The sequence below is a fragment of the Rhynchophorus ferrugineus genome, unplaced genomic scaffold (genome assembly GCF_030347505.1).
Source record: "Rhynchophorus ferrugineus isolate W39M unplaced genomic scaffold, kcgeb_rfMv2 rfM6, whole genome shotgun sequence".
NCBI lineage: Eukaryota > Metazoa > Arthropoda > Insecta > Coleoptera > Curculionidae > Rhynchophorus > Rhynchophorus ferrugineus.
The window spans coordinates 10,302,695-10,329,433 of record NW_027472585.1 but is presented as its reverse complement, the minus strand read 5'-3'; the positions used below and the strand labels follow the sequence as shown (position 1 = coordinate 10,329,433).

The 26,739-nt window shown below is 32.3% G+C and overlaps 1 protein-coding gene across 2 annotated transcripts in view; it reads right to left on the bottom strand.

Moving 5' to 3' along the window:
- LOC143199140 (uncharacterized) overlaps nucleotides 1-26,739 on the bottom strand; it is a 123,552-nt gene that overhangs the window by 46,042 nt on the left and 50,771 nt on the right. The gene's annotated exons all lie outside the window — the stretch shown is intronic.

Genomic DNA, 26,739 nt, shown 5'->3' with positions numbered 1-26,739 from the left:
TTTATGGATTTAGGCATACCCTGGGTTTTGCTTTTGTTATTTTCAAATAGTTTATTAATAGAATAATAGTGAAATGTAAGATAATAAATATAAAACTTTGTTTCAGTTTTTCTAGACCAAGTAACATCTCTAACGAAATAATATTGCGTTCCAAAGGCTGTAATCACGATGGTAAAGTAAAATATGGTATCATCCGAGAGAAAGAAGCATAACTCATTCGCTACGGTTAACGCTGAGCCTGCCATAACGCGATCGCTATCTTTTAATAATATTTGGATTTGCAATTATTGTTACGCTTCGAACCTTGTCTTACCGTCTAATTATTTCTAGCTTGCACTTATCTTTCCCGCAAGACAGCTGACTTCACGTCCAAGACAAACTGTGTTAAATCATTTTTTTCTTCATCGCCCTTGAGCAGTTGGCACAATATTTGTCCAAATACTTAGTTGTATCTGTATAAGTCGTGAACGTTTGTTTTGTATTCGAAGAAATTCGACTCTGGACAAACTGGAAGTTCAAATATTTGCTGCCGTTTAGTGTTTCGAGAGTTTTCTCAAATATCGCCGAACGTTTTGAAGGTAATCGGAATGTTATCCTAATCAAATACCGTGGTAGGTTTGTTTAGGATATGGGCGATAAAAATTTATGAGATTTAAAGCTTTCATCTTTCATAAAAATATTAATTTTCTTACCATATTGTTCTTATTTGATTTTGGTTTTGTATGAGAACAGTTAAATAAAACAGTTTGCTTAAAAATGGAAATTAAATTTGTAATTTTTAAAATATTATTTTATATTATTATTTTTCAAAACATATATAAGATTCTTTTGTAAGAGTTTACTTTAACATCCAACCAAAAGACGATATTTTTACCAACCGTTCATTTATATATTACATTTATATAAATACGTATGGTAGATAGCTTAAATAAGATATTTGATTATTTTTATTTAGTTATTACAATGATTATTATTTATATAATTTATTTGAAAACGTTTTTTTTTTGTTAAAACCCTAAGTTTGAATATTTTTTACTTTTTAGTGAGTCCCTCATTTATTTTTTTTGTTAAACATATTTTATTTAGATTTTTAACGTAAATTATGATTATAGCCTTTCTGCAGTTATCTGAGCTTTGGATTTCCACCTATCAGCCTGAAATAATTCGATCACAAGCTCGGAAGCCGTTACACAATTAAAATTAATTTCGCATGCAGTGGTACCTATTAAATCGGACATAACGACGTCCCAGTGAAGTGTAAAATCTTCGGCGGATAAATTGTTTGAACAGTAAATGTTACACGTGAGCCAGTATGCGGAAGAGCTTAGACTACCAGACGTAACTTCCCGGCAGAGGTTACGCTGTACCGCGGACGAAAACTGTTGAAATTGTAGTTTCCTTCATCTCAATTATTTATAGTTCGTCTGCTCCGTTATTAAAGTGTCTTCTGCGTTTTCTTTATATCGCGTTTCCTCTACGTTTTCTTCATATTTTTTAACTGCAAGGGTTATACGTGTGTTGTAGTCGTCCAATAAATTTAGAATTAGTCATGCGTTGAATTTAGTCATTTATTTTAATATATAATCAAGTAATTTTAAGGATTAAAATGAATATACCGGTACGTTAAGTAAGGTCTAGTAAAAATAAATCAGTAAAAATAAAGTAAAAAAAAAAAAATTCCAACAGATGGTTTTAATAAATAATATCTTACGCTGTAAAAGTCCAATCGGTTTACAATACATTTCGTACTAAAAACATTTTTTATTATTTAATTAATACATTGTTAGTCGTTTCCGTCTAACCTACAATTTGTCTTTATGATAACTTAAATCTAGGTATATAACTAGGAAGACCCATCGGCCCTATCTCAGTCTCTGGTGAAATAATGTTTATACCTGTCACTGCTGAATTTTTTAATATATACACCTTACTACACAACACTACACAAGATCAGATGATTTGATTTCGTGAGTCTGTGTCCTATTCTGGTGGTATCCAAAAGTTGTAAAATTTCAATATTCGTATAAGAATGGAGTCTTTCCTCATGCCCCCTTGCAATTCTCTTGATTTCTTGACTGACTGTGGGTATCTGCAGGTCTCGATGTAGGTAATCAATTCTATAGTATTTGGGTGCACCCACAATACCTCTTAGAACTTTCTTCTGAAAAATTTGTATTTTATTTATGTTACTCTTTGCAGAACATCCCCAAAATTGAACTCCGTATGTCCATATAGGTTTCAGTATTTACTTATATAATAGCAATTTATTATGTACTGATAATTGTGATTTTCTCCCAATTAGCCAGTACATTTTCCTCTATTTCAATTCCAGTTCTTTTCTTTTCTTCTTTATATGTTCCTTCCAGTGAAGTCTTGCATCGATATTCATTCCGAGATATTTAGCTGTCAAAACATTAGTTTGTGAATTATAGCATTTTGGGTAAAGCAACTTTTGTTATTGTGAAAAAAAAACGGATAAAAAGGAATTTCGCGTGTTGATAAAATATTGCTTTTTGAAGGGAAAAAATACAGTTGAAGCAAAAACTTGTCTTGACGCCGAGTTTCCAGACATTGCCCCAGAAAAATCAACCATCAAGGATTGGTATGCAAAGTTTAGACGTGGTGAAATGAGCACCGAAGATGGTGAACGCAGTGGACACCCAAAAGTGGTTGTTACCGACGAAAACATTAAAAAAATCTATAAAATGATTTTGAGTGACCACAAATTGAAATTGAATGAAATAGCAGACACTCTGGAGATATCAACTGAACTTGTACATCATATCATTCACGAATATTCGGGTATGAGAAAGCTATGTGTGAAAGTGGGTGCCGCGCGAGCTCACTTTTAACCAAAAACAACGACGAGTTGATAATTCGGAGCACTGTTTGAAGATCATCATTTCACTCCGAAGTCCAATCAACAGTCATCCGAGTAGACTGCACACGATGAACCCACTCCAAAGCGTGGGAAAACACAACATTCGACTGGAAAGGTTATGTCGTCTGTATTTTGGGATGCGCATGGAATAATTTTCATTGACTACCTTGGAAAAGGAAAGACCATTAACAGCGACTATTACATAACGTTACTGAACCGTTTGAAGGACGAAATCGCCGAAAAACGGACATTTGAAGAAAAAGAAAATGTTGCTTCACCTAGAAAATGCACCGTGTCACAAGTTAGTGAAAACGATGGCAAAAATCCATGAATTGGGATTCAAATTGCTTTCTCATCTACCGTATTCTCCAGATTTGGTTCTCAGCAACTATTTCCTGTTCTCAGATCTCAAAAGAATGCTTGCTGGGAAGAAATTTTCGTCGAATGAAGAGGTGATCGCCGAAACTGAGGCCTATTTTGAAGCAAAGGACAAACCATACTACAAAAATGGTATCGAAAAGGACGGTCGCTATAATGTTGAATTATGTTGAATAAAAAATCTAATTTTGCCAAAAAATAAATGTGTTTTACTATAGTAGGTCGGAAACCTTTCAATTGTTAGACTCTATGAATATAATTGATTTCTCGTAGAAATCCGAGGAGTCTTGTAGTATTCACAATTCATTTGGATTGGTTTAGGCCAGAGACTTATTGAGTGATGTATTTTGTTATTGAATTAGCATTTCATTTCTAAAAGTTAATGTTGAGTTATGTTCAGTATTAGTACTAGTTAAATTAATGAGCTATTCTTTTTTATGTGTAATTTTGCTCTAATGCAAACTTTTCAGTATTGTTTCCAGCTCTCAGGATATCGAATTTTCAGTAAATAAAACTACAGTTTTATTTTAATGTACCACCGAAAGTGATCTATGCCTAACCTTGATACTATACGCTACTTTATTAATAAAAAACGTTGTATTTCAATTGAGACCTAACACTATTTGCAGTTATCAAGACAATTTAAATTTGTAGAATCATCATTGTCAGATTCCAAACAAGAATATTTTATAAGTTGATTTAAATAATTGCATTATTGATGATATGGGAATTCCTGCTCTATTAGTACCACGATTTGCATTTCTTTGTATAATCGAAGCCGATTCTCCTCTATCCGCATGGGAGCAGCAACAATAAGGACACGAAAAAAATCACCGGGCTACACATGTTTTGTCGTGTAACATCGAGAGCGACAAACGCGATACAATGCAAACTGGCGCCCTCTAACGGCGCTCATTGTCATTCGACCGCTCCGAAAAATCGACTCTGTATACATACAATGGAAACGCGCGCGATATCCCCGACCGCCGGCCACACCATCATTGTATGATGATTTGCTACCCCACGTTGACCTGGTGCACTCGGTTCTCCCGCCGTATATTAAAACGAGCATCGTGGAACCACGGGGCCGCGTTCCGAGAACTTGGTGGGTGATACCTACCTGATGCGCGGTCACCGACGGGACGGTATCACCGACGTAGTGGTCAGGTAACTGGACGTGATTTATCTAGGGGCTAGTGTTTTTCAGGCGAGATAATTGGCTCGCGGCGAAATTATCTTGTAAAAATAGATGTTCCACTAATCTGTCAGTAGTTCGTTGAGTTAGGTGGTATAAATGGTCGTACGTTCGACGCTTACTTTATTCTTTTTCGTTTTAGTTCTTTATTAATTATGGCGGGACAAGGCCTTGTTGATCATCATAATTTAAGATATAAAGCTTTATTAAAGAGCTCAAAATTTTAATAGCTGCAGTTAGATGGAGGTTCATAAGTTAATAACTTTATCCACTCATCTGCAGAAAACGAATATTATCTCCAATGGTCAAGCTTCTGCTTTACAGGTCGTTAATCAAATTAATATATAAGCTATACAAGATAAAGAGATTGAAGTAACAGAAATATTTATTATTGCCGGCTTGGTAGGGCAGTGGTAAAGGCGATAGGAGGGTCCTCCTACTATTGCGATAGCCGCGGGTTCGAATTCTGCTGGGACATGGTCGTTCGGATGTTTGTGGTTGTCCTAGGCAAGAGTGTAAAATCCGACAAGGAAAATGATCGCAGTCACGCCAGTAACCAGGCTGGGTAAGACCGGATGTCTTCTGGGATGATTTCTAAAGTTGGTCACTCGCGAGTCGATAGGCTTAATGCTGAGGACCGTGGTTTGGAGCCCACGTTAAACTGTAGGTCCAGTGGAGATAAACCCATAGTTGTTAAAAGAAGATTTTAAAATATATTTTGTAGCGATCTTGAGGCATGTCGAATTTTACATAGTGGAATAATGGTCTACAAAATACCCAGAAATATAATCCCAGATGTTGAACACGCTCGGGGAAATGAGGGAATGGAAGGATATTTCCAATCATTCAGTGCTCGACTATCGTTTGGTTTAGACGTACCACCATCGACTGCCCAAGCCTCGTCTTTTATATTACTTCAATTCAAATATTACTTCGGTCACACAGTGTAAACACCACTGTTTCATTTCGTTTTACCTCCATTCACCGAGTCACATCATTTACCCCAATATTTGAAAACAAGAAATATTTATTTTTCTTAAAAATATATTCTATTTCAAATAATAGGTATCTAAATCCATTCTAAGATAACCCAAACCCCCACCTCTGGACGCCTAAACATAATTAAATGACCTTGTTCTTTCGAACACACAATTCTTGTAAACAGATGGAAGAGTCAAACAGCTGGAATCATTAGTCCCGACCAGATCGCAAAAAATTAAGTAGTGTAGAGTAAAATTTCTGAGCAATCTTTGAGCTTTTCATGATTTGCTGGATTCTGAGGTGTTACCTCGCTCTACTGACCAAACTGTCCTATCCAAAAGTGAAGGTTGAGTTGTCGCCTAGGGTCCTTGTACCATTTAAACTGGTGCTTTCACTGATACCCTCTCTAACAATAGTCTAGGTCAGTAAGAAAATTAGCTGATCGACCGGCAAAAACCCTTTTCTTTCGGATAAGCACAGTTGACTGATGAGACTTCTTATTACATGAATGGATTGCATTAAGGAAAATTTGTTTCTCAATTGTTTTCTTTCGTGAAAAAAAGATTCAATTTGTAATATTCTTCATGCCTCTTTTATAGTAGCTCAAACGTCTTATTATTGGTATAAAGGGTTTTAAAAGTGGCGATTTTGATCACTTGAAAGATGAGTCCCATTAATGTATAACATATGTGTATATGACAGAATTCTGTCACTGCTGACATTCAATGATTATCCAGTAACAAAAACATTTTGTTTGAAAATTGTTGCAGGTGATGAAAATTATATTTCAACGAGTATCATAACAGTTTGATATTTCGACGTCAAAATTGGACACTCAATAAAAGAAGCTTCACTTGCTTATTTGGCGCGCAATAAAAGGACCCTCAAAATTAAATCTATTGCCATATGTATTTAAGAAACAAATTTTCTGAAGACTTAATCAATGCTGTAGAATAATCTAGTCCACAGTAGCATTGTAGGATATACTGTTTTTAATTTCAAACGATTAATTGGGCGAAAAGGAGTTTATTTAGATAAATGTCAAGGTTGCTCTTAGTAGAGAATAACCAACCATGTGATCGATATTGAAACTATCGTGGTTGGTCTTTAATCTCAATATCGCGAATTTCTAGTTTAGTACATAGTTGTGGACTAGAATTAGGTTATTGTTAATATTATAGATTTGAAGTTAATGTAAGCAATTGTTTTTACGCTCGCATGTTTGCTTGTACCTTCTCTCTTTCATCCCTGTATTTAGAACATCTCCTATCCCATTAATAGTTTAGGTTATTGGAGAAAACCAACAACCACGTAGCGTCCTTTAAACAAGACCTTTTCAATGGAACGTTGGATAGGTTGGTCTCAGGGCCCATACCTACGACCCCCACCGACGAAGAGCACCGTTCGATTGTCTTAATCGTGTTAACAGCTGGCTTCGGTGTGGTCAAGGCGACAGGACGGTCTCCTACTGTTGCGATAGTCGCGGGTTCGAATCCTGCTCGGGCATGGATGTTCTTTGTCTGCGATTTTAATTGTAAATGTATTTATAAGCAATAGTGGAAAATCCGACAAAGAATAACCATTCCAGTCAGGCCAGTAACCAGGCTGGGTAAGACCGGATGTTTTCTGGGATGGTCTCTAAGTTGATCACTGGTCACATTTATATATATATATATATATATATATATATATATATATATATATATATATATATATACTAATATTTGCTGAAGACCTTTCAACAAAATTAAATAAATAAGTAGGTTAGAATATCTTTATTGAAATTTGATATCTCAGAACTATATTCTATGGGTCAACTTTCCTGTAATCATCCACTAACAATAAAGCGGCCATCCATCCAACCAAAATTCAATGCTGCACAGTTTGTAATGTCTTAGATGAAGAAATATTTCTCGCCCTATATACATAACAGGAACGATTAGTGTGTCTTAATCGTGTTAACAGCCGGCTTCGGTGTGGTCAAGGCGACAGGACGGTCTCCTACTGTTGCGATAGTCGCGGGTTCGAATCCTGCTGGGGCATGGATGTTCTTTGTCTGCGATTTTAATTGTAAATGTATTTATAGGCAATAGTGGAAAATCCGACAAAGAATAACCGTTCCAGTCAGGCCAGTAACCAGGCTGGGTAAGACCGGATGTTCTTACCCAGCCTGGTCTCTCTTCTGGGATGGTCTCTAGGTTGGTCACTGGTCACATTTATATATATATATATATATATATATATATATATATATATATATATATATATATATATATATATTATTAATATTTGCTGAAGACCTTTCAACAAAATTAAATAAATAAGTAGGTTAGAATATCTTTATTGAAATTTGATATCTCAGAACTATATTCTATGGGTCAACTTTCCTGTAATCATCCACTAACAATAAAGCAGCCATCCATCCAACCAAAATTCAATGCTGCACAGTTTGTAATGTTTTAGATGAAGAAATATTTCTCGCCCCATATACATAACAGGAACGATTAATAATAAAGTTGTTAGTCGAAGTATTTGATGTTACAAAATTGAGGTTTTGGTTTCCTTCGAATCGATTAATAATACGATATTTGCATAACTCCGATTTATGATTGAAACTGTTGAAACGCCTAAGAAATTTCATCCATCACGGGCCGAAATGTGTCGGCATTCCCGAAGGTCTCTCTCGCAGGCCGATCGTGAATCTACCGAACTAGCAACGTTATAATAATTACAAGACCATTCATACCGTCCGGGGTCCCGCGGATAAGAAAAAATACCGATGATAGAATTGATTGATCGTTCGGCCGGGGGACTAGTTTGATTTCTAAATTACCGAGAGTCCATCGTGTTTTCTGTCTTATTACGATTTTATTAGCGAGAGCGTTTCGTTCTTAATGGCCTGCGATGAGAAAAAAAGCGATTATGTGAACGGATAGAGGCAATTTTAATCTGTGACTTGCGTTTTCGGACGTCGATGTTCGGAAAACGTCCGTAACGTAGGAAAAAATACGGAGGCTGGTACTGGCACGACAATGGGGGGGCTACGACGAGGCGATGACGGTGTTTTTTTCTTCTCGTGGTTCACCCGCCGACAATATATTAGGTTGACCGAAATGGTAACAGTCGTTTTTTGTACGGTAACAGACGGAGATGATTTTTTTTCTAAATACAAGACAAAACATCTATTGAGTCCTGTATTGTTCATGTTGTCGGATAATGATCGCTACCTTTTTCTTCCGGCAACTCTCTGATATCTTCATCAACTGTGGAGCTTAAAAGGCATAAAATGATGTATATTTAACTATACGAGGGTTGCCTTTTATATTTCGGGATCGTACTAAAGTTTGATTATGGTATATTTTGGAATTGATAGTTTTCTTTTACAAATTAGATAATATCTGTGTTGCTTAAATCAAATTTAAGAAACTTAAGCTCGCTTTTTTTACTTCCGATGTATATTGAGTCTCATAATGTCGATGTTGTTGTATAAAGATTGCATCATAAAAGGTATAAAATTGTATATATTTAACTATACGAGGGTTGCCTTTTATATTTCGGGATCGTGCTAAATATTAACTGTGTTATCGCCTGGAATTGATATCTTTCTGCATTTTAGGTTATTTCTGATGGACATATCAACACTGACCGCCTTGAATTAAGATCTAATTTTGTGTTCTTTGTAATAACTGTCACAAAATTAAGTTCGACTTTTTATTCTCGATGTGGATCTATTTTTCAACACTACGTGTGATGAACACTACGTGATGAGTGTGTTGTAATAAATTGATATGCTTTTTTTATACTTAAAAAACATCTATTCAGTCCTGTGTTGTCCATGTTGTTGATCGCCACCTTTTCTTCCGGTCTGACATTGACTATGGATGTTAAAAGTCATAAAATAGCTTATATTTAACTCTTTGACGGTTGCCTTTTATATTACGGGATGGAGCTAAAATTTGACTGTGTTATCATCGGGAATTGATAGTTTTTTTGTTACAAATTAGGCAGTTTTATTTAGGCTATTAATTAGGCATTTTAATTTAAAAAACAATAACATACGAAAATTCGATAGAACCTTCCCGAAAAACATTTTTTAAAACATGTTTTAAAATATAATAATCACATTTATTGCAAAAATTCCTGCATGCCACTTATAATGATATAATACCTATAGGACACTTATATTATACATTGACGAGTTGAGCTTAAAGAATTGAATATAAAACGCAAAAAAAAACTTTTAATTAGAACTAGAACAATACTATTATATTTTTGTTTTATCGGAAAATAAAAGATCTATTTAAAATTTAATTAGTTTAATTTAATGAATGGATTTAAAAACACAACCTCTGTCTTTAACAAAAAAATATACGTGTACCTTTTTTAAGAACAGTCTTTTGTTGTACTATTAATATCTATAGTTATAATATATATATATATATATATATATATATATATATATATATATATATATAATATACAAGATAGCCAGATTGGGTGGCATCAAAATACTCATTGTTGATCATAATTTTTGATCAATTTCAATGTTGAAAAACTTGTCTCAGAGCTTGAATTCTTTATGTTGTGGCATTGGTTTTTTAATGAATTACGGATATTAATCACCATACAATGTTCATTCCCATCAATCTTTCGACAGCGACATCAGCATACGACACAGCAATATTTGATATATAAGTACTATTTCTGTTGTTTGCAGTTAATTGATGAATGGTTAAAAATAGAATATATAAAAATAAATATTAGTGGAATATTTTTTTTGTCTTACATGCGGACGTGTTTTAACTTCACAGCGGAGTAGCCTTGATGAATTCGGCTTTGGGGCATGTAGTTTCATAATAACTATAATTTTTTCGTAATTTGTCGGCATCTATTGTAGCCGCAGTTCGCATAAAGATGAATTGCGCCAAATATTTGTTGTTCTTTTGTTATACATTGATTGTTGTGTCAGATTAATATTATAAAATCCTAACATTTTGGAAATATAAACTTCTTTTTGTATCCACATGTTGGCTATAGAAGCAATGTTTTTTACTTACTGTTTCCAATACCATTAAAAATTATCCTGACGTTCCTTTGATCTGAATAATAGTTGATAAGTACATTCCCAATGAATAGGCCAATGCTTGCTGATATGAATTTTCGAAATCTGATTGTTTTATTTGACATTTAATAGAATTTAATGATCGTAATCAATTTCAAATATATCACAGTTAAATAAATGGGATCTGAATAATTATTTTTTTGCGCTATTGGAATGGTTAATAAGGTAAGATTTAACGAAATTTAACGTTTTCGTTAAATAACTTCTTCAAATATTCTAGCGTGTTTTTGTTAAAATTAAATATTATGTTTAAATATATTATTGCTAAGTAGTATTTGGTACAACATTTTTCTCTTTTTCTTTGTTATATTGTAGCATTAAATATTATATTATATTAAATATTCTTCAAAACGAGAAATTTCGTTTAAAATGCATTGGTTTTCGTATGCATTTCTATTCATACTCACAATAACAATACTTCAACATTTTCGGCAGTCGTAATGATGTTTTGACGAAAATGTGAACTTATCTAATAATCTGCCGTGATAATCGATCTGTCGATGACAATTATCAATGTTGTAAGCTAAATGATAATTTCTGGGTACCTTGAGTTTGATTCTGGATGATTGAAGTTAGACTAGGAATATCGAGTAATAAATGAATTAATTTTTAAATTAGAGCTGACGCGTCTGATACAACTAATGCTCTTTTGTAGATGCAGTTTTGTATTAAGATATCAAGCTTCCTAACATTTCTTAAAAAATAGGACCAAGATTTCTGAATCTCATTTTGACATAATTGGTTTCTGAAGGAATTTATGGAATAAGCGTTCTTATATTTGTATAAATAAGGAAAAATAAGGAATATTGTATACCCAAAAGAACTGTCAAATTAACTATTTTAGAAAGGCGTCCGTATTCTTTTAATTATTTTTGATTAGTCAGATTGAGACATGATGGCAGCATCCCAATATTAAATAAATAAGCTTTAACTCAACTAAGTAAACGAGTTTCCGTGGAAAAAATATTACGTCGTCTTGCTTGTAAAGGGCTTATACTCAAAACCAAGGTTGTTTTTTATATTTTGGGAATGTATGGAACTTTGTTTTATTGTCTGGAACTGATTTTTTATGCGTACATGCGTACTACTTGATGCATAATTGCTATTAGTTTTGTTTAATAATTTGAACATTCCTGTACTTATTTATTATTTTAAACATATTACAAATGTGTGCTTCCTCTTTTCATTTTTTTATGTTAATCAGACTGAGCTACAATAATATGTCACCAGGTTTATCTACTTCTAAATAAAAAAATAAGCTTATTCTAAACTAAACCGACATATAGATCATTGTAGCGATATAGAGTAATAAAAATAGCGACTCCACATCCATCAGAAGATACAAAACAGTCCCTCTTATCAAATATTCACCACCATTCTCAAAACAAAGGCATAAAAATGTGAGATTTCGTAAGGAAACACAGTTTTATTGACAAATAATCAAATTCCCGTGGAAAAAGCACGCCGCTTTGCATGTAAATGCCCATTGACCAAAGCCAGGCAAGGTTGTCACGCGATTCGGCCATAATTTTCCCATCCGTAAAAAAAACCGAACGCTACACAGATATTACTTTTGTTGCGACGAGACAGTATTGCCACTTATCTGTTATTTATCCGTTTTGGGATAAAAGGAATCCGTCATATATCATACAGAGCTCGTATATAATTATCGCTTATTTAAGACGTTTTAAGTTCTTCTATCATAAATTTCAATTTTATTTCGAATAATATTCTTCTATATATATATAATATTTTTTCCGTGAGTGGCGCTCATACATTTATATTAGAATTTTAAGCAAATTCGGTAGGTATTTCTGCCTCGGGCAGGTTTCTGTATCGCCGTCCTCTACGAGCTATATATCGTGGTTGATAACTTAATTTTAAACGAAGACTAGCGTTTTGGTTCTTCGCGGTGGGACACATTAATAATAAGGATCGGCTCGACTTTTAACACTTTTATGATTTTTTGTTGTGGTTGCCGTTGCTCGGTTATAGGAATGTGTTAATTGACGGGAATATCGTAAAAGTTTTGATTAAACAAGCTGGTAAATTATGTCTTCTTTTAGATGGTATTGTTTCTTGGTTTTAGTGCTTTCTTTGGCTATGTGTAGAACATAATTTTAAAGGACTATATTTTATTACGACAAAATAACTAATGGAATAATGTAAATAACGATCATTAATTAATATATTTTCAGAGCTTATGTGAGAAGGATTTTATAAATATTTACGTTAATTGGGGCATTGTTAATAACTTACGAAATATTTTGCTAATAATATAAACATAATAATTTTTGATCTGATACGTTCAAAAATATTCTTGAGTGTATTTTTATCGAATTTTCACCAAAAAATATGTTAGTAATTTTGTAACTAATTTTATCTTATAGAAACATAAATTAACGTTTTCTGTAAACACTACAAACTGCCATTATTTTGGTACGAAGTTAAAGGCCCAAGAGCTTCACATATATGTTCTATATTATGGCTCTACCGTGTCAAAATGTTTACTGTGTGAAATTTAGGTCCAACCAGTTGATATGTGTTCTTTTGATCAATTCACAATATGAATATTTAAAAATAGAACTAATCAATTAATTAATCACACTTTAAATGAAAAGCCTTTTGCATATAAAAAAAGAGATTGTTCTTAAATAAAAATTAGTAAGGATTGTAAGGACACATAAAGTAATATAAGTCTGTGTTATTTTAATCTTATCTATATACAGTTCAAAAGATAAAATAGATACAATGGACGAATAAGAATTACAAAATGTTCAGTACAAAATATTTTCATTGTTCTTTTTAATGCAGTAGAATTAAAACTTTGTATACAATAGCATAAAGTAAACTATTGTAACAAGTTGATAGGTAAGTTTTAAATATATTAGGATCAGTTTTTAGTCGTATAAACTAATTTACTAGCTCTAACAGTTCATAATAGTTTAAAACTTAACAGTTTAAATATTAGTTCAAAAGTTTTTATGTACTGAGATAGTGAAATAAATTCCATGTACTCAATAAAGTTGACGTAATTTATTCAGGTTAATAATATTTGTATGTAAGCTCAGCTTAGAAAAAGTGGTCATTGTAGAAACATAAATGTGTCGATTATCCCCAGTTCCCACTGATGCTACAAGGTTTGGCTAAAAAGTGTCTACATTTTTATTAAAAATACCTAATAATAATAATAAACTTTCTTTCAAAACGAAGGAAATCAAAGATGAAGGCATAACAATGACTCTTTTATATATAAAGTACAACGTACTAAAGGAATGTATTTTTTTACCGAAACATTTAGGTAGTATTTTGGAGAAAGGTATCTCTTGTATTTCAGTAAGTGTACCTATTACCTAATGTGGCAATCTTATCTCAGACAACATGCAGTAGTACCGAGTTTCTGGACTTTTTAAAATTGTTCCAATTATTGTGGATAATCCCAATTATAAACAATCATAAATACAATCATTCGTGTTTTAAGTGCACTTGAATCCGAAGCTTTTGCAGCAGTAAAATGGCCGTTTTGTTGCTGTAAAGACTGTAACCAACTACTTCATTATTTACAAGAAATATATATTCAATACATTGAAGAATATCTGAAAACTAATTTATTAACTTATATTTTTTAGTAAAAGATAATAAGCAATGTCTTTCGTCACTAAGAAAGCCTTTGCAGTTTTTATTAAAAAAGTACAACGTAATTTTGCAAAGAAAGCAGAATGAAACTAAAATATCATCTATGGTATTCAGTTATAACTAAAATATCTTGTTGTGAACGATTCCATGTTAGAAATAGAATACCATACAAACATAGCAAAAAAAGCGACACAGCGCATACAAAAGCGGACAATAAAAAAATCACGAGATGTTTTCGGGATCATAAAGTGACTAGGTTCGACCGTGTCATCGTATAATTATTTCACAATACGTTAACATTTATTAGTGGATTAAAAACGTTATATAATCTGATTGACAATATCGCTCGGAGAATCTCAAATTTAATATTGTAATAAATGTCAAACAGATAATTAATCACGCAAGATTAATTGAAGAATTGGAAGTGGTGTAGTCGGTGCAAGAGACTCGTTCCTTTTTGACTCGTTTCTTTTGCCGATGCTTCGCCTCGAGTTCGAAAAGTGACCGTCCGATGTTTGGACGTAGATTATTAATAACATCATCTAATGTTTGTCGTTTTGGCGACAGTGGAAACCGGTCGGTTCGACGAGCAATTATAAATTGGACGTGGCGATTTTGATTCGGCTTATTCGTCAATAAATTGACCGTCAAATTTATAATTTAACACCAAAAAATGTTTTACTGATCCCTTATTAAGATGTATATAAAATTCGATGCATAGGATGCGTTATATATTTATTTATTTTTATTAAAATTTGGTTGTTATAACTGCAGGCAGATATTCAGAAAATGTGAAATTCCAATTATATATGGAGAAGAATTTCAGTGAATCAGGCTTGGTAGCTAATCCAACTCTATAGCATACTAATAACTTTCTCGTGTTTAAAATAACAGGAAATTATAAGTAGAGCAATGTGAAACTCTTTAAAAAATCTTGTTTCAATTATATAATGTATATCGTCAAGTGGATTATTTCAAGCATTTCAAGATTTTGCAACAGTATCATCTATTTTCGAGTATTAAGCTGAGTAAGCATCATTTGTAGAGAATTTTTATTTCATTTCCTTTAGTTGAAGAAATCTATATGTGAAACGCATCGATTGGACTGTGAATTTGGAGTAGAAAACGTAGAGGAAGGTCAAAAGTGCATCATGTGATTCAAGCATTGAGTTATATCATTATCGTTTATCGAAAAGTCGAAACTAATCATATATAACTTTAAATAGAAAATACTTCTATACACCCTTTAAGTACATTAGTTTCTTATGGATTGTTGGAATGTCATTAATCCAGACCATTCTCTAATAAAAAATATCTCATGCAGTCAAACTGTAGTTGCACCAATGAATGTCACTAAAACATGGTTAAGAAAACAGGTAAATGATTGGCTATGTCACATTACACTTTTTTATTGAAACCAATTTTGGTTAAAACCTAATGACAGCCATGTAAAATCACTTAGCAGGTCTCTGCAGTAAATTCTGTTTACCATAATACTATTCAAAAACCCACATTTGTTTGATATATGATTTTTGAGGTTTTGAAGAGTGTTGCTGATATCTAAACACCAAATAATACACTGAAAGATGGCTAACGCTATACCAATAATTATTCCATATCAGGTCACTCTCATTTTTATATTTCTGAATAAAAAATAATAATATAATACTTGAACGTCATAGTCTAGTAAAATCTTATGTATCGTGCAGTATTAATTTACAAATTAATGTATTGATTTTACTCTCTTATCAATTTGTAACGTCAATCAATATACAAGCAAGAAGACTTCGGGATAAATTCATCACTATGTAATTTCCGATATTAATATGAAATTAGACTACTTAAGCTAAAATTAAGAGTAATACTGTACGAGTTTGTATGATTTGGTTCGCTTCAATGTATATATATATATATATATATATATATATATATATATATATATATATATATATATATATATATATATATATATGTAACAGTGCGTAGTCATTTCCTACCAGCCAATATAGTTAATCTAAATTAAGCATTAATAGGCAAATTAAGGAAATACTTTTCTAGAAGAGCAATACTAAAAAATATAATAACAACTAGAAAAATGATTAAGACCCTTCTGTTATTTAGATTTTATTTACCTTTTTTTAATAACAAAAGTGAACCGAAATTTATTCTATTCATTCTCAAATTCCATCACTCAAGTATCATTAATTAAGATCATATCGCAACATTATTAAGTACTTTTTTTGACTGATGACTATACAAAATGCACTTACATAAGTTAATTAACCGCGTTTAAATTTATAACTGATGCCATGTTTATTCTTTGACCCCTTGGTAAAAAAAATTTGAAATGCAAATCGTTTTGTTTTGCTCCGACAGTGATGTATTCATTATCGAGTGCCTACAAATTGGTCGACTATTAATTATGCTGCTTGTGTTGCTACTCTACCGGATACAGATACAGCCAGAATTTATCTGCCCACACGGCAGTACATCCTGCAAAATGTATACGTAATTCGTTCAACTTATTTAGTCGTGATGTTGTGTTTTACCTTTAATAATTAAGTTTTGTAAATTTATTTTGGACATTATATTAAGCGATATTATATTATTAATATCGATAATAACTACATTCGTTTTAATTATTATCTGTAATAATTAGCTTGGGAACTATCGACTGAAAACAGTCGAAACAGTCGATAGTCCCAAAACAGTCGAAACAGTCGATAGTCAAAAAAATAGCGACTGAAAATATTAATTACTATTTTCAGTCAAATGCACGGTTCGACTATATTTTTTCATTCGTGATGTCAGACGAAGATGTACGAATTCTTGTCTGTATAAAATGTGAGATAGGAAAGGACTGAGATAATGTTCTGTGGATGTGTAAAAAGGAACGGAATAATAACACCACAAATGTTTTATCGTGTTTTAATATATTGATTGCTATTTTTAAATAACAGCATAATAAACATAAATAGTACAATACATCTTAAGTAAACCCTAAAAACTAAAGATTTTCCATAACCATAACTACTAAATAAAATGTAAACGTATACCTAATCATTAAAAAATCTAATCCATGATGAACCTAAAAATGATCTTACAATGACTACCACACTTGTTAAAATCCTAGATTTGATGGAATGTTGCAGTCCTCTTATTAACCGTATAATTAAAGACATCGTTTGGATATCTTTTTGGATCCAGATAACTCGGTGGTCATTATTTCAATGGGCTTTAAAAGTTTAAAACATTCTGTTAAGATAGTCCATTCGTTAACAAATAAAAACTGTGGTGCTCTTCTTAATAGTCAACAAAATAAATTGTTGAATATTAAAGTAGAATTTTCCTATCAGAAAATGTATTTATTACAAATATTTAATATACTTTATACACCTTTTTACGGTTAATAATTTTAAAAGAAATTTAACAACTGCTACTGAAAAAAAAATTTCAAATCTTTTGGATCTATGCAATTTCTGAACCTTTGGAACCTAATTTTGGTTTTCAAGATTTTAGGAAAAAAGTTTCGACAAACAAGAGGCTTGGACAAAAATCGTGAAGGTGTGTCAAAAATGTATTACCTATTATACCAGTCCATAGTATTACCTACTAAGGCAGTCAAAAGCATCTTACTATTTATCATTTTATCACATTTTAATTTTTTGGCCCTCGAAAACTAGCGTTCCAAAATGCTGCTATATTAATTTACAATATATAGTTATTCACAAGCAAACTACAAAAAAACATAAAACCACACATATTACATATAAATCTATATAAGCATAAATTCGGTGCATTACTTTCAAGGTCGCGGCTAGAACGTTAAAAATCAGTCGAATGAACTAGTAGAACCTAAAATACTAACTAAAAGTAAACGACTGAAACAGTCGATAGTAAATAGCAATAAAATCAGTCGGACCGAAAATAGCGACTGAAAACAGTCGACTGAAAATAGTTACTAGTAAAAACAGTGGAACCAAGAATAGCGACTGGAAGAGTCGATAGTAAAAAGTAGTCAGTTACTGAATAGTCGATAGTCGATTTCAGTCGATTGTTTCCAACACTAGTAAATACTAATAAAATCAGTCGGACCCAAAATAGCGACTGAAAACAGTCGACTGAAAATAGTTACTAGTAAAAACAGTGGAACCAAGAATAGCGACTGGAAAAGTCGATAGTAAAAAGTGGACAGTTACTGAATAGTCGATAGTCGATTTCAGTCGATTGTTTCCAACACTAGTAAATAGTAATAAAATCAGTCGGACCCAAAATAGCGACTGAAAACAGTTACTAGTAAAAACAGTCAAACCAAAAAAAGCGACTGAAATAGTCGATAGTAAAAGTAGTCAGTTACTGAACAGTCGATAGTTGATTTCAGTCGATTATTCCCAACACTAGTAATAATTAATATCATAATAATCTTTTTTTAACTTGAAGTTTTATTGTGAAAAATCGGTACCATGTGTTTTATTTAAAGTATTGTCTATCCGTAGTTGCAACATTTTCCCATTTTTCAGCCAATTTAGGGATTTCGTCTCTAAAGAATGATGCGGCTTTTGAAGCTACCCACGAATCGGCCCATTGTTTTGAATGCTCATAAGAAGTCGAGCGTTACTCAGAAGGAGATAGGTCTGCAGAATATGGCGGGTATGTAGCACTTCCCGGTTTAACACTATCTCTTGTAAATCAATTAAAATTAATTTAGGGGCTTGATATATTAAAGTTTTATGACTTAAATTAGAATATTTTTTTGCTTATCGCATCTTAAAGGTTGACACTAATTTTATTGAAAATTCACCAAATCAAAAAACGTACCATTCTGTCAAATTAAAATCAAAATTCACCAAAAAACATACCATTCTTTCGAAAGGCAGATGCTAGCAATGAAGCTGATAGCTTGATAATTAATACTTTTTCAGAAATTTGATTTGTTTTCAATTCTTTTAGAATAACTGAACTGAGATCGTTATTTCTTTAATTTTTTCTTTAACGCCTTCCTGTCACAGAAACAAGCTAGCAATTAAGTAAAAAGTGATAAGAAAATGTGGAGAAAGGTTTAGCCATTTCATATAATTGCAAATTTGTTAATTAAAAAGCGTAGCAGGAAATTGCAGCTCGCAGGACTTCCGACCCAAAATCGAAAACAATTTACAACTCAAACATTCCGTCCCAGAAAGGTTCCGAAATTAATCCGTACCCTATAATAAATATATTCTCTGACTATCTTTTGTAACATCATCGTGTAGGTAATACATCAGGTCCCGCTCTTGAAGTAGAAACAAAAAAGTCCATCTAATCTTTCGGATCTGTTGTTCGGGTTCTGATGACGGAAAAAGGGACGTTACAGTCGTAGCCGTATTGGTGAGCGAAGAGAGGGGCCGTAGAGACACGAAAAAGACGAATAAAAAAAATGGGGAAGGAAGACAAAAGAGATGCCTCTTAGCATTGCGTAGCGTTGAGATACGCGGCAATATTTATCTATCGGGACAATAAATGGAGGAGCTTTTTTCTTCGTCTTCTTCTTCTTGGTGGAGAGAGACAATGATAAGCTACAATCATGGTCTATTGTCGCGTGATGAATGTGGTGTGGCCAGCGAGATACCCATAGTTGACTTTATGTTCTATTGTATTTTGTCGGCTCATGGCTACTTCGCTATCAATACTTGGCGATTGTGATCTGGACAGGTTTAACCAGAGGTATGAAAGGAATTATTTCATATTCATTGTTTCAGTGCTCTTTCCCTTTCCCCTTCTCTCTCTCTCTCTCTCTCTATATATATATATATATATATATATATATATATATATAATTATATATATTAATATATATATATATATATATATATATATATATATATATATATATATATATATATATATAATTATATACAAACATTGTATATTGTATTACAGGTTTTATTGAAAAATCATACAGCCGCTTAAAATGGGTTTATGTTAACATTAATTTGGAATAGTATGATGATAAACGGAATGAACAATAAGTCCCTAAATTATTTCTTGTGGCGAAAAGTCATACAAATATTCCAGAACAAGGTACTAAGGAGTATTGTTAATGCCCCTTGGTATATAAGAAACACCGATCTACACAGATACCTGGGAGTGCAGATGGTGGCAGACGAGATAATAAATGTTAAAGAAGCATGAAGAATGGCTTAATAACCACGAGAACTTCGGAGCAATCCAGCTGCCAGACCAAAGTGGAATAGTGGGAAGACTTAAAAGGACCAAACCTTTTGAGCTAACTAGTGTGGTACAGTGGGTTAAAAGCACAGTACAGTGCGTGTAAAAATACAAAGTAAACAATTGACTTAACTGTTAAATACTATGGTTCGAATATTTACCTGCATAAAATAGTATTACTGATCTATTCAGTGTATATAGACGTTAATGACAGAACGAATTTATAATTACAATTATAATTTCTAATAAGAGTTTTAAATTATAATTTCTAGATTCATTAATTTTTAGGAAACTTATGACCATATCTCTATTGTTTCTGACAAAGAATGGTCTAGAGGAGCAAGCCCCGAAAGCCCCGCTTAAGACTTCAATAAAGATTCAGACAGTTTGATGACTAAACTGTTGTATACATCGAGGTGGAATATTGGTAATTCTTGATGTGCATATGGTGGGACCAGCAATGTATAGTGTTTGTACCGACGTTAGTAGAACAAATTGAATGAATTATTGTTTCAAAAATTTATTTGCTTAAATACTAAACTATATTTTATATGAAAAGTTTAAAGATAAGTCCTGTTTGTTCAACAGTAAATACAAATTAAATTATTCTGTGTCATTATTATATCACTGTTGATGAAATATTGGTCTATTGCCTTTAATATTTTTTAATTTATTGAATATTTCTAAAACTAGAATCAATTTTATAAAACGGGCTGCTGATTTGGTTTCAGCCCCGCAATTTACCTTTGTTTTTTATTCCTCTCGTGTTTAAGAGAAAAACTGATGAAGTTAAATACTATTTTATGAATAATTAAAAACTGAAATAAAAAAATAGATGGGTGTAAACACCTTCACGCTGTTAAGTGACACTTTGCGCTGCCTTGACCAAGTATTAAAACGTTCTAGAAAGCTCGTGAAGACTGCTTGATTTGTGTAAATATTGTTGTGGTTTTTGTGTAGACATTGAATACTTGTGTTGAATATTACTCAGTGTAATCTGGCTGTCCATCTGGCTGTAATCCATCTAAATACGTGGTATTTTATCGCTCATTACTCCACCCTTAGGTACCTTGTACTGAGAAAGTCAGCTGGTTTAACACTTCTTTTCTCTTGACGTTTTTTCCGGTGTTCAGAACTAATGCATCTGCATTTCGTGTATTTTTAAATAAATACCAAATACATAAATACATTAGACGCCTAAACTAATTTCTGCAGCCTTATGAAGAGCTTTTGGTTGCTCACTGTGGCAACATTACAGACAACTTTACACATTTTTATTGAAACCATACTTGGTATAATGGCCGCTACAAGAAATAATTTAGTAGATTTTTCTATAAAACCTATAATACAATATATAATGTTTTATTAAAATATGTCTTACAAGAAATATGTTCAGTACTAAGGAGTTCGTCTGTCTAGAAATAAATAATTATTTTTATATTTCCAAAGGTTAACCCTTTAAAAATATGCTCTTGTTATTATTTTAATTTGAATTATTTCCGGATATATAGCTGTTTTAGTGATGCAGCATCTAAACCAGCAATATGGTCTACAGATTTCATTTTTTTTTTCATATTTATAAAGCTCAACCCTTAAGAAAATACCCTTAAGAGGATTTTTCAAAATTCAAATTATTTTGTGAAGGGTTGTGTGGTTTGTGTGAAAATTGTTTGATTTGTGTGAAAGTAGTGATTTTTGTGAAGACTGTGACTACTTGTGTTGACGCCTGTGTGTAATTAGATGGACACATGATATTTTATTCCTAATTATTCCGCCCTTAGGTACCTTTTGTTGAGAAAGTCAGCTGGTTTAAAACTTCTTCTCACAACCTGATTTATTTGTGATATTATCTATATGACCTAATATTAGTTTTGTACCTAATTTTCCGGTGTTTCGACTATTTTTGTTGTCATAAATTAATCTGACATTAATAAACACTAAACACATAACTACATTAGACACATAAATTAATTTCTGCAACCGTACGAAGCTTTTGGTTGCTCAGGTCCAAAACGGTGTATACTTATATAATTTTTAAATGATTTTTTTAGTATCATTTGTTAGATTTAAAAAATGACCAAATAGTATTTATCCTTGACCGTGGTAATTGTTGGAAGCGCAAAAATGGCCCATTAAGCAATAGGTAAAGAGTTTTTTCTGCATCGAGCACGATCCTCGTGCATCAACCAATCATCTCCCCAATCAGACCGTCATCATCGATCTGATTAATTCAATAATCCGATTGGATAACATTACGTTGCGAAACGAAAAAAGCCTCTTCCCCCCGTCCACCGACCGGACCTGTCGGACGCATCATCGCCGTCCACGATTACGAAAAATCCGACCGCCGTAAAACAAAAGAACGTCTATCGTCGTCACCCATCGAGCAATCTACGCGATCGCTCCGTTCGGTTCTGCGCGCACGCGTTTTTTCTTCTGCTTTTTCGTCGGCCGTGGGTTCGGTACCTTCGTTCGTCGGCCTTCGGGTGCCGCCGCCGCCGCGCGCTGGATGAAGACATCTCGGACGGTTGGCAGCTCAAGGCCGTCGCCGCCTTCTAGCCGCGGCCGGCTCTCCTCTCCTAAACCGAAATAATAGGTTCGTGGCTCTTATTTTCGGTCGGCGGAATCGCCACGTTAATGAGCCCCCGACCCGATTGTCAGATTTTTTTTGTCCTCGCGGCCTGGCCAATTTCGATTTTTGTTTTGGGACTCTTTCCTGCCGGCTAGTTGTTATATAATGGACCTGGTTTGGCCTTATATGTAATCGATTAAAAGCGTTTTAAATATTTTTAGTATTTTATTTAGATCTCCGTATAGTGTCGGATGTTTCTTTTTGATTGTGCCTTCTTATTGTACCGCTTACAAGAGGTTATTTTAGTCTAGACATTTGAAAAAATCGCTTTTTAAGTATCTTCAAAGCTTAACCTTTTAAGAATATGCTCTTAGGAAGATTTTTCAATTTAAATTTAAATTATTTTCGGAGATATAGCTGTTTTAGTAACGAGGTATCTAAAACGAATATTTAAACGTTTTTTTATTCAAAAATACTTTTTTTTTGAAAAGGTTGACATGATATTTCAAGTTTTATAGAACAAAGTTACTTGACATTTGTTGTTAGCCTCTTCTATTCCCCTATCATACAAAGTATAATGCTAATAAGTCATAATAAGATTTATGTTCTTACTGTTTTTTAAAAAAGTCGAAAAATTAAGTAATTTCTTTGAAGTCTATAAGTAACAAACAATTCTTGATGCCTTTTGTAAATCATGTTATTGACAATTTTTGGCATTCAGGTTCAATTCCTCGCATAGTCTACAGTTTCAAGAATTGGATGTTTTATTTTCACACATAGCAATTTTTTTTACAATTAATTTACACTTTTAACACATAATTTAAAGTATATATTTAAAGATATCAAGTTTATTTTAATATTTCTTGTATGATAAAATCGTTATTTTAATTATTTTTATTAAAAATTTGCGTTATATTATATATATATATATATATATATATATATTCTTGTTTATGTATCAGGGATGTTATGTATATAGTATCTCCGATCAGGATATGAATATAGACATATGAATGTATATTGTACTATACTGCTTTCAGATCCATTTACTGATTTCGAATTATCCGATAGTTTCAGATGGTTTTGGTTTAGGACATTATATTTCTGATAGTAATATGAAGACATATTGTTTGAATATTTTGATATATTTATCATTTGGATTTACATTCACAAAAACAAATTGTTTATGAATGGTATTAGATGCTTGCATTATATTTTCGTATTTTTTAAATAATTTTGAAACCGTCTGAGAAACATGCCATGCTGCGTGGGCCTGAACAAGTGGTATCCAGAGGGCGCTATATCTAATGGGTATGCTGGATGCCACAGATGATTTTATATTCGAACTGAAACAGTGTATCCATCGTTTAATCTGTAGTAACAATTTCATTCTGTTTTAGTACCTGCTTTACTTCACATCTACCATAATTACAGGAATCTATAAGTATTCTTCTTCGGTATCAGGATGGATGACTTTCATGGACTTTGTAATTATTTGTACAATACGCTGTAGCAGACTCTCCCTTGTTTCTCCGTCAGTGAAACGCTAATCCTATTTTAATTTTGAAACATATATAGGTCAGTTATACTATTACACTAAAGATTTAATACTTGAACACGCAATAACAAGACCATGACCCTTTCTTACAGGAGATAATTGTCATTAGCATATCTATTAATGTCAAGCACGAACAAATATTCAACTATATTTTGTATTTTTTATTGTTGTTTGTAATAATGAAATAAATATACAAAAAAGTCAATAATATTACAGTAATACAGTATATAATCTAACATTAATGGAATCTCCATGGGTCGTTCCAGATGACTTCTGGGCATTTTTCGACCATTAGAGATATCAGAATTATAGACGTGCTACGTAGGAACATTAACGGTGATGAAATTGGTCTGAATTAGTAGCCGTCGTTCAGTTTCATGTCCGTTTAATACAGAACCAATTTCGCGTTACCGCTCTTATTGCCTGTTGATATCGCCGCTTCTAATAATGGAAAACCGTCGGGGTTGATCATGCGTGTACGATGTTTTACCGGCTAAAATGTATCTAGTTTATGTTTTTTTTCATGTTATTAATGAAATTCCTCTTGGGCGCTTGTTAAATTATGAGAAGTGAGTGTTTTTAGGGATAGAAGATCATTATTAAGTTCGATCGGTGTAAGCCGTAACAGAGATGAGTTTCAATCTAAATACCACAATCAGATGTATATTTTTTCACATATAATTAAATCGTTAGTCGCAAGGTAATTATATACCCGATATAATAATGATATATTGAAAATTAATTATGTATTGCTATTACAAGAAAGATGGTAAATGAATATATAAAAACATTCCTTTTCATATTTAGTTATATGATTACAGTGATTAGATTAATATTGCTTTTTCAATTCAAATTCAAATATATAAAGGATAGAAATGGCTTATCCAATATAGGTTTATAAAATAATGTATCTATAATATATTTGAATAAATGAGATAAAGACGGTTTCTTTTAGAATTCCAGAATATATTTAGCGTAGGTTTTCTACTTAAGACGAGATAATTTCTTCATACCATTTTCTGTAAAATATGTGTAATAACTCCTAATATTCACAGATTTAATAGCATTTACCATATTTATTATTTTAATTGATTTAATAACTAACTAGGTACAATTTTGATTGAAAAATAACACTAACTATAAAGAGAATGTTAAAATGTGCTCTTGAACTAATTGAACTACTTGAAGACTACTTGAACAATTTACATTACCGCGATAAATAATCATTGTGTAATAGTTATATAAAACAATTTAAATTTTCCTAAATTGGAGAGTTAATTAATTAATAATTAGCATTAAAATAATTACTTATAAAGTTACTTGATCGTATGAACTTATTTTCTTTGTAATTTTCTTGCTCATTAGTCTGTAGTCTAGATTACTGGTCATTAGGATTGGATATTACTATATCATAGAGCTATACATTTATAACAGAAATATTACGAACGTAACATGAAGCATCAACAATGGCTCGTAATATCTTGTTTTGGAATATTTTCATACCATTAGTCCACATTGGTTTCAGGACTTGTTAAGTACAATCTTGTATACCCATAGTTCAGAAAATCTACATAATAACCAGCATATTTTTTGTGGTTCAGTTATTAATCGTTCATATGTTAATCAATACCTTTTATTATTCTCTATATATGTCATATTAAACTTTTATAAATTATTCGTCTATATATTAGCGGCTTGTATGTATTTTGATCGGCGATGTCTATCTGTGTATAAATGCGAAGTATTAATATAAAAAGTTGTTAGGCAACCCAATCTTTACATTCAGTGAACGCTTAGGCAGCTTAGCAATTGATAAATCAACTATTTTTAGATGTGTACATGCAATGCAACAGACTAAAAGTAGGAAAAAATGGATGGTACACGAATTGAAAACCACATTGATATCATGGTTCACAGATTGCATGAATTTTAAGGAATACACTATTGCAGCTCAAAGGAGATGATCCGTATTGGGAGTACACACTAGATATCTTTCAGATTGATGTAGCAGATTGATATATGTAGAAGAGGTGGGAAAATGGATCGATAATAATATAGCTGATAAACCAACATCGTTCTTTCGTATATATATAATTGCTATTAATATATATTGTTCCAATTTTTGCTAATAAATGATGAACTCTTTTTAGAGTGAAGAAAAATAATTAAATTGCATGTAAGCATCTGATATGTTAAGTTTTGCTTTTAGTCT